Below are 9,507 nucleotides of genomic sequence, written 5' to 3' on the forward strand. Positions count from 1 at the left end.
TCGGGGGCAGGGAATTCATATGGTGTTCGTGGAAGTGGAAATGACTAGGGTTGGGAAGCATTTTCCGATCAGGGCCATTGTGATCTCCTGGACTCGTTTCGATCGCCTCAGGGGGTCGGAGAGGAATTTCCCAGATTTTTTTTTCCCCACATTGGCCCTGGGGTTTTTCACTCTGGGTTTTCGCCTCTCCCTGGAGATCACATGGTCTGGAATGGGGGGGTGGGGGTGAGTTAATAGGTTGTAATGAACAAAGCATCGTAGCTGTGAGGGACAGCTCGGTGGATAGGATATTGGTATGTAGATAGGCTGGAAAATTGGGCGGGGATCCTGGATTCAGGATTCAATCCTGGACCGGGGAGCGGCGCGGGCTTGGAGGGCCGAAGGGCCTGTTCCTGTGCTGTATTGTTCTTTGTTCTTTGTTCTTTGTTCCCAGGGCAATTAGGGATTATCCAGTCAGCGATTGCCACATCCCAATAAATAAAAAGGTCTGTGTGGAGTTGTCAGTGTTTGGTGAGAGAGGAGGAGCAGTGCAACATGTCACAGTGAAACAATCCTGGCACACATCACACTGGAAAAGTTTATCTCCCATGTGGGTTCACTAATGGCAGGCATTTAGAGATGCAAGGGCTGATTAGGGACAGCCAGCATGGCTTTGTGAGTGGAAAATCATGTCTCACAAATTTGATTGAGTTTTTTGAAGAGGTAACCAAGAAGATAGATGAGGGCCGTGCAGTTGATGTTGTCTGCATGGACTTGAGCAAGGCTTTTGACAAGGTACAGCATGGTAGGCTGTTGCATAAGGTTAAATCCCACAGGATCCAGGGTGAGGTAGCTAAATGGATACAAAATTGGCTTGATGACAGAAGCCAAGTGGTTGTAGAGGGTTGTTTTTCAAACTGGAGGCCTGTGACCAGCGGTGTGCCTCAGGGATCGGTGCTGAGTTCACAGTTATTTGTCATTTATATTAATGATTTAGATGAGAAAATAGGAGGCATGGTTAGTAAGTTTGCAGATGACACTAAGATTGTGGCATAGTGGACAGTGAAGAAGGTTATCTTGGATTGCAACGGGATCTTGATCAATTGGGCCAGTGGACTGACAAATGGCAGATGGAGTTTAATTTAGATAAATGCGAAGTGATGCATTTTGGTAGACTGAACCAGGGCAGGATTTACTCAGTTGATGGTAGGGCACTGGGGAGAGTGACAGAACAGAGAGATCTAGGGGTACAGGTTCATAGGTCCTTGAAAGTGGAGTCACAGGTGGACAGAATGGTGAAGAAGTCATTCAGCATGCTTGGTTTCATTGGTCAGAACATAGTTTACAGGAGTTGGGACATCTTGTTGAAGTTGTACAAGACATTGGTAAGGCCACACTTGGAATACTGTGTACAGTTCTGGTCACCCTTTTATAGAAAGGATATTATTAAACTATAAAGAGTGCCGAAGAGATTTACTAGGATGCTACCGGGACTTGATGGTTTGAGTTATAAGGAGAGGCTGGATAGACTGGGACTTTTTTCTCTGGAGCATTGAAGGCTGAGGGGTGATCTTATAGAGGTCTATAAAATAATGAAGGGCATAGATCAGCTGGATAGTCAATGTCTTTTCCCAAAGGTAGGGGAGTCTAAAACTAGAGGGCATAGGTTTAAGGTGAGAGGGGAGAGATACAAAAGGGTCCAGAGGGGCATTTTTTCACACAGAGGGTGGTGAGTGTCTGGAACAAGTTGCCAGAGGTAGTAGTAGAGGCAGGTCCAATTTTGTCTTTTAAAAATTGTTTCAACAGTTACGTGTTGTGAGTGGGCGAGGATATGGCAAATGGAGTATAACGTTGATAAATGCGAGGTTATACACTTTGGAGGAAATAATAACAAATGGGATTACTATCTCAATGGAAACAAATTAAAACATGCTACCGTGCAAAGGGACCTGGGGGTCCTTGTGCATGAGACGCAAAAGCCCAGTCTGCAGGTACAACAGGTGATCAAGAAGGCAAATGGGATGTTGGCGTATATTGCGAGGGGGATAGAATATAAAAGCAGGGATGTCTTGATGCACCTGTACAGGGCATTGGTGAGGCCGCAGCTGGAATACTGTGTGCAGTATTGGTCCCCTTATATGAGGAAGGATATATTGGCATTGGAGGGAGTGCAGAGAAGGTTCACCAGGTTGATACCGGAGATGTGGGGTTTGGATTATGAGGAGAGGCTGAGGAGATTGGGTTTGTACTCGTTGGAGTTTAGAAGGATGAGGGGGGATCTTATGGAGACTTATAAGATAATGCGGGGGCTGGATAGGGTGGAGGCGGAGAGATTCTTTCCACTTAGTAAGGAAGTTAAAACTAGAGGACACAGCCTCAAAATAAAGGGGGGTCGGTTTAAGACAGAGTTGAGGAGGAACTTCTTCTCCCAGAGGGTGGTGAATCTCTGGAATTCTCTGCCCACTGAGGTGGTGGAGGCTACCTCGCTGAATATGTTTAAAGCGCGGATGGATGGATTCCTGATCGGTAAGGGAATTAAGGGTTATGGGGATCAGGCGGGTAAGTGGTACTGATCCACGTCAGATCAGCCATGATCTTATTGAATGGCGGGGCAGGCTCGAGGGGCTAGATGGCCTACTCCTGCTCCTATTTCTTATGTTCTTATGTGTAAGATGGGTATAGAGGGATATGGGCCAAATGTGGGAAATTGGGACTAGCTTAGGGGTTTAAAAAAAAGGCAGCATGGACAAGTTGGGCTGGAGGGCCTGTTTCCATGCTGTAAACCTCTATGACTCGAATGCTAAAGTGTATTTATTAGTCACAAGTAGGCTTACATTAACACTGCAAATAAGTTACTATGAAAATCCCCTAGTCGCCACACTTCGGCGTCTGTTCGGGTACATTGAGGGAGAATTTTAGCGTGGCCAATGCACCTAACCAGCACGTCTTTTGGACTGTGGGAGGAAACCGGAGCACCCGGAGGAAACCCACATCTCATATGTGAAGAGTTTCTCTTCTATACAGATCCATTGATGTGCCAGGAGATCAGAGAATTGAGTAAACACCATGAAATATCACACAAGAACAGTTTCTCTTCCATGTAGCTCTTGTTATCAGACGTACAATAGAATCACCTTGTGTGTCAGGCGATCTTATGAACCTGCGGAATCCTCTTCACACTCAAACGACCTCTCACTTTTACAAATGAGTGAGTGGTTCATGAGGCTCAAGGAATAATTGAAGCTCTTCAAGACTTTAAGCTCACTCAAACATCTTTCCAGCCTCACCCTGACCAATTGCCCACAGATGAACTTTCCAAAAGGTTGGTTCTGATGGAAGGTTCCACACCACTGACCAGTTTCCCATCTGATGATATGTCAACGCTCCCCTGACCGACTTCCAGATGATGGTTTCACTGCCCAACCTTCTCTGTGTTGAGAAAAAGTGTGAAGGAACCGGATGTCTTCCCACAGTTATGCTGTTCCTTGGGTGATGGTCAAGATCTATCTACGGTGTCTATCCTCTCTGTAGTCTCTGGTGTAGTCCAGTGCAATCCTTCTGTAAAACAGGAAAAGGAAACATGATTTTCTCCAACACCCTCTCCTCCTTTGCTGAAGGGACTGACCCCTCATTTAGAGACTGTTTCACAACGAATGCCATTCTGCTGTTCCCGTGTGGGGGATCAGGTGCAAATCCTTTTCATCATTTGACTGTTTCCTCTGTTTCCAACAGTGACACTGGATCGCGATTAGAGACAGGCAATGTGGCTACTTTCTTTCCTCCGCACAAACCCCATCTTCCCTGGCAGCTTGAGGTCAATGAAAAGACAGTAAGGCGGAGCGTAAAATGCTCTATGAATTTGAGTCGTGCTGGTGAAGATCAGTTTTAACCTTAGAGTATGTGTTTAATACAAAACACACTCAGGAGAAATGTTAATTCAATAGAGATTTGAAATTTCCTTCCTCGCTTTTAAAAATTATTTGAAGAAAACATACTGGGAATGAATTACTAGAAGCAAAGGAAAATATTCCTTCAGTGTAGCTGATTGAAGTGTTCAGGTTTATCCAGGGAAGTTAGATACACTGCACTCACTCAGACTGCACATCCCAAATTCAGCTATCAGACATAGCACTGGGCAAAACTATCAAATGCAAGCTCAGGCTTTTTTTTTGTTTATATCCAATTCAATCCAATCAAAGTCCAATTCAAAGTCACACCAAGTCAGACATTTCAGATCCAAGCTGACAAGACAGGGTCACCACTTCCTGTCTTGGGCTTGATCTACATGATCCAAGCTGATTGGAGCCAGGCATTGCACCGCCTCCAAGGCTTGGTCTCATGTGCATCTCAGCCAAAAGGCTTCAAATAAAGTCTCAGTGTAACTTCATGACTTCAGCCAAGTGCAGGACAACAAAACTATACTTAATCTTCACCGAAAGGCCGAGGAACCAAGGCTTTTGGGAAAGACTGAGGCCTTCAGGTAAAATCATTTAAAGAAGGCATTAAAAGAGATTTCAATAAATGTGTCTCTACCCCTCCTAGATAATTACACCTCACCTTCCAATATTCAGTAATGAACCATCAACAAAACTCAGTCTGTAAATCAGAAGGGAAACGCTTCCAATAAACACACTCAATATCCAACACACAGCTCCAAACAACTCCAAGTGAAAGGTCTTCCCACTCACAATTCGTAATTCACATGTTAATCACTTGACTCATCACATGGGAGGGCTTCACTGACTCTGCCCAGTTCTGCGCAGCCACGTTTGAGGCATAGTCAGGTGATGAAGGGGCAATACTCCAAAAGCTCGTGTTACCAAATAAACCTGTTGGACTTTAACCTGGTGTTGTGAGACTACTTACTGTGCCTTCCCCAGTCCAATGCCAGCAACTCCACAATCATGACTTTTGAGGCAGACTCACCCCGTCGGAACTACATTACCCAGGTTGCATGTGACCCTGGAGCATGGGCTGTGAGGAGTATGGAATCGGCGGAGAGCCAGCTCGTGGGCTTGATGGGAGTTGTAGTTCTGCCGCATGCACCAACGGTTGGCACCCAGCATTCATTAGTTGGAATGTGAGGAAGCGTGAGCCTGAGCGGTTGAATCGAATTGAAAAGCAGAGATTGACCCTTGGTAGGAACTAGAGCGATGGCGGTGCGAAGATTCACCATTGTAGGAGATTCTCTATATACAGCGGAAGAGAAAATAGTCAAACAAATCACAAAAGTCCGACTGACTGGACAGCAGAGAAAAGTTGCAGCAGGAGGATAGTGTGGTCGGGCATGTCAAAGGCTGCAGTGAGGTTGCTTCTCTCTCCACTGATGCTTCCTGAGCATTTTATGAATCTCTATCAGATTTCCAGCATTCACAGGGTTTTGTCCCTTTGGATTCCAAGAGCTGTCTGTGTGCGCTTTAGGGAAGAATAGACTATGGGCTGATTTGATGGAGCTTTGAAAATAACAAGTTTGTCTTCATAGCTTCGTGTGGACAAAGCATTTCAATTGGAGAGGTTAGGGAGGACCAAAGATCATATTTACAAGTTGTGCAAGGGCAGAACTACAGATTCATCAATCATTAAAAATAACAAGAAAGCTCAGCAAGGACCTTTTATTAAAAAAAACAATAACACTGGAGTCTATTTTTCGAGGAGTAGAAATGAAAAGCAGAAAAGTGATGTTGAACTTGTCTAGAACTTTGTTTAGACCACACTTGGAGAGCTGTGCACAGTTCAGATCAACATATTTTAAAAAAGACAGAAAGGAACTGGAGAAGGTGCAAACAAAATCGATAAGTATGACATTGAGAGATTCTAACTATCAGGAGAGACAGAACAGGCTAGAACTTTTTATTTTCTTATTTTTCTTTTCTCACAGTACACAAACAAAAAAAATTTATGGTAGAAGTTAGAATTGTACATCACATTAATCATCAGTGCTTTTGATGGAAATATTAAGCAACATTACAAAGGCACTTTTCATTTAGAGAATTGAGTTACATGTACAGACAGGTGTTCAGAAGCAGACAAACAAGAATTTGATAATGATGACTGGTTAATATAAAAGTTACTTTTTTACGGGCGGCACGGTAGCACAGTGGTTAGCACTGCTGCTTCCCAGCTCCAGGGTCCCGGGTTCGATGCTCGGGTCACTGTCTGTGTGGAGTTTGCACATTCTCCTCGTGTCTGCGTGGGTTTCCTCTGGGTGCTCCAGTTTCCTCCCACAGTCCAAAGATGTGCGGGTCAGGTTGATTGGCCAGGTTAAAAATTGCCCCTTAGAATCCTGAGATGCGTAGGTTAGAGGGATTAGTGGGTAAATATGTGGGGGTAGGGCCTAGGTGGGATTGTGGTCGGTGCAGACTCAATGGGCCGAATGGCCTCCTTCTGCACTGTAGGGTTTCTATGATTCTATGATAGAGTGCCAATGAAAAATGACTATAGAAAATGTATGAGAAACATGGTTTTAAAAAAAGGTTAATAAAATATACATAAGTGGTATTGGGGTGGGGAGTGCTTTCTGCAATTTGGTTCATGTGAATAATATTCATGGCTGGGATCCACAGTTGAAAAAATCTTCCACTCTGTAAGTGTAATGCACACTTGATTCTTTCCATCTTATATAGCTCTCTGACTTTGGATCACCAAGATTCAGAGGTTGGGTATATAGGTTTCAGCCAGTCGAGGATGATACTCTTAACAGCTGCTAACAGCAAAATTTGTAAAAGATAATTATATTTTCTTCCTTCCATCCTTTCTGAAATTGCACCTAATAGAGCCGCTGGGGGAGGGGGGGCGGTGGGGGATGGGGGGGGGGGGGGGTGTGGGGCGGTGGGTTTGTGGGATGTCCATGTGGAATACTTCGGTCAATGCTTTGAATATTGTATTCCAATACCCCATAACTTAGGACATGACCAGAATCTGCGTGAGTCATCACCAATTAGTTGGATTTATGTCACATTATCAGTAACCCCCACAGCTTGCTCCTGGTCTTGCATAATCTCACCAGCTGTTCTGTCTGGAGACAATACACATCTCTTTAACCTGTGTTTAATGTTCCCTCCAACCACATTATCTGTACCTTTTAAGACCTGGCTGGCTGTAGAGATTTGCATTCTAATTAGTATTCTGTAACTTGATTTCTGTGTCTGTGCACTGTTGGAGAACAGAGACCACTCCATCTGACGAAGGAGCAGCAAGCTCCGAAAGCTTATTTGCTCCGAAAGTATTTGCTACCAAATAAACCTGTTGGACTTTAACCTGGTGTTGTGAGACTTCTTACTGCAATTAGTTCCCCACAGCCTCTCCAGCAAGTACTTGTGGGTGAGGAGCCCATTTTTACAGTGAAATGTGGTGTTCTGAAATACCTAGTAATGAGCTTCCACTTATATTCTCTGCAGATATTTGAGCAGGTGACAAGGTGACCTCAGAACAAATTTCATTCCAGTCTTCCACCGATATCTTCTGTTGTAGTTCAACCTCTCATTTCCTTTTAATATGCAAGGAACCATGAGAGCAATGTTTGATATACACAGAATATTACTTTCCCACAGTGATACCTCATTGAATTTTTACAAAGTATGATTGTTGGAGGTGAACTTCTTACTTTGTTTACATCTTCATTTTTTAAAAGAAAATGTCTGATCTGTAGGTATCTAAGAAAGTTAGTATTTGGTAGACCAAACTCTCCTCTGGTCTCAAATGATTTTAGAGTATCTTACTGAAATAGCTGGTGAAGGAAAGTAAGATCATCTTCAGACTATTTTTTAAAGTCCTTTCCATGCATGGAGAGTGTGAAATTATTTATGGACCCAATAGTGGTCACAGCCAAGACTGAGCCGGGTAAATCAAATGATTTCTGAATTTCTTTCCAAATATTGAGTCAATTTTTTCCATTTACTCATTCTGCAGTCCTTATGCTATTATCCATAAATTGTATGCAAAGTTCCATTTACGGCACTGCAAGTTTCTCCAGGTTCAGCCACCTCTTTTCCACTCTGTCTGTTAATCAAGCTGTCGAAAAATAAAATATAAAATTGGGGAAAGCTAAACCTCCTTCCGACTTAGTAAGTTATAATGTGCCATATAAAATGAGAGATCAGACAATCCAGCATATTGAATGTAGATTTTGGAATCTGAATAGGTAGCTTCTGGAACAGGTACAACAATCTGGGGCAAAATTCATCCGAATAGCCTCAATCTGACATAACAGAGAATGGGGTCTGCCACCGATCCAGATCCCTCTTGCCATGGTTAATGAGACTGGTGTATTTTGCTCCATATCTTCTATCAATTGATGGTGGGACAAGAATATTGGGATATTCACTGCCCCGAATGGGATATTTAAAGGCACTTTGTGTCTGAATATGGTTGGGGATCTGTCCACTTATTTCCATTGCTTCAGTTTTATCAATATTAACTTTGTAACATTAGTAATAGCCAAACTTTTAATTTGTTCTTTCAGAAATAACATGGATGTTGTAGGATCTGATAAATATAGCAGGATGTCATCAGCATGTAATGACAATTTGTGTTCTTCATCTTTAGCTATAATACCTTTTATGTCCTTATTGTCTCTCACCATTTGTGCGAAAGGTTCTATACATATTGCAAAAAGGGGGAAACAGAGGGCAACCCTGTCACGTTTCCCTCTCTAGACGTAAGACTTCAGAAATTATGACCATTCACTCTAACCGAGGCCTATGGATTTAAGTTTATTTATTAGTGTCACAAATAAGCTTACAGTAACACTGCAATGAAGTTACTGTGAAAATCCCCCAGTCGCCACACTCCGGGTACATTGAGGAAGGATTTAGCATGGCCAATGCACCTAACCAACATGTCTTTTGGACTGTGGGAGGAAACCAGAACACCCAGAGGAAACCCATGCAGACATGGGGAGAACGTGCAGACTCTGCACAGACAGTGACCCAAGCCGGGAATTGAACCCGGGTCCCCGGCACTGTGAAGCAGCAGTGCTAACTGCTGTGCCACCCATAAAAAAAGGATCTTTTAAATAAAGGATCTGGACCCATCTCAGAGTTGGGTCCAAATCTCAGGCAGTCTAAAATCTGAAATAGGTACACCCATGATATTCAGTCAAACACCTTTTCAGCATCTAAAGATAAGATTGTGGCCTCAACTTCACTACCTTGAGCATGAGTCGTGATGTTAAAGAGCCCACAGAGATTGTCTCCAGAGTAACACCCCATTATAATTGCAGTTTGGTCTGGGTGTATAATCTCAATTATTATCCTACTTACTCGATGAGCCAGTATAGATGTTAGAATTTTCAGATCACAATTAATTAACAATATGGAGTGATATGATCCACATTCTATTGGGTCCCTACCCTCCTTATGAATGACTGGTACGATTGCATCTCTCCACGAAGGAACCAACGATCAGTTTGTCGTGAGTGATGATAAGCCTGCTGAAGTAAAGGTGTAAGTATGTCTTTAAATTCATTCATGTAGCTATTGGGGCCAGGGCTTTTAAGTGCATCTATTGCCTCGTCAATTTACAAATTGG

Source organism: Mustelus asterias, chromosome 8 (genome assembly GCF_964213995.1).
Source record: "Mustelus asterias chromosome 8, sMusAst1.hap1.1, whole genome shotgun sequence".
Lineage (NCBI taxonomy): Eukaryota > Metazoa > Chordata > Chondrichthyes > Carcharhiniformes > Triakidae > Mustelus > Mustelus asterias.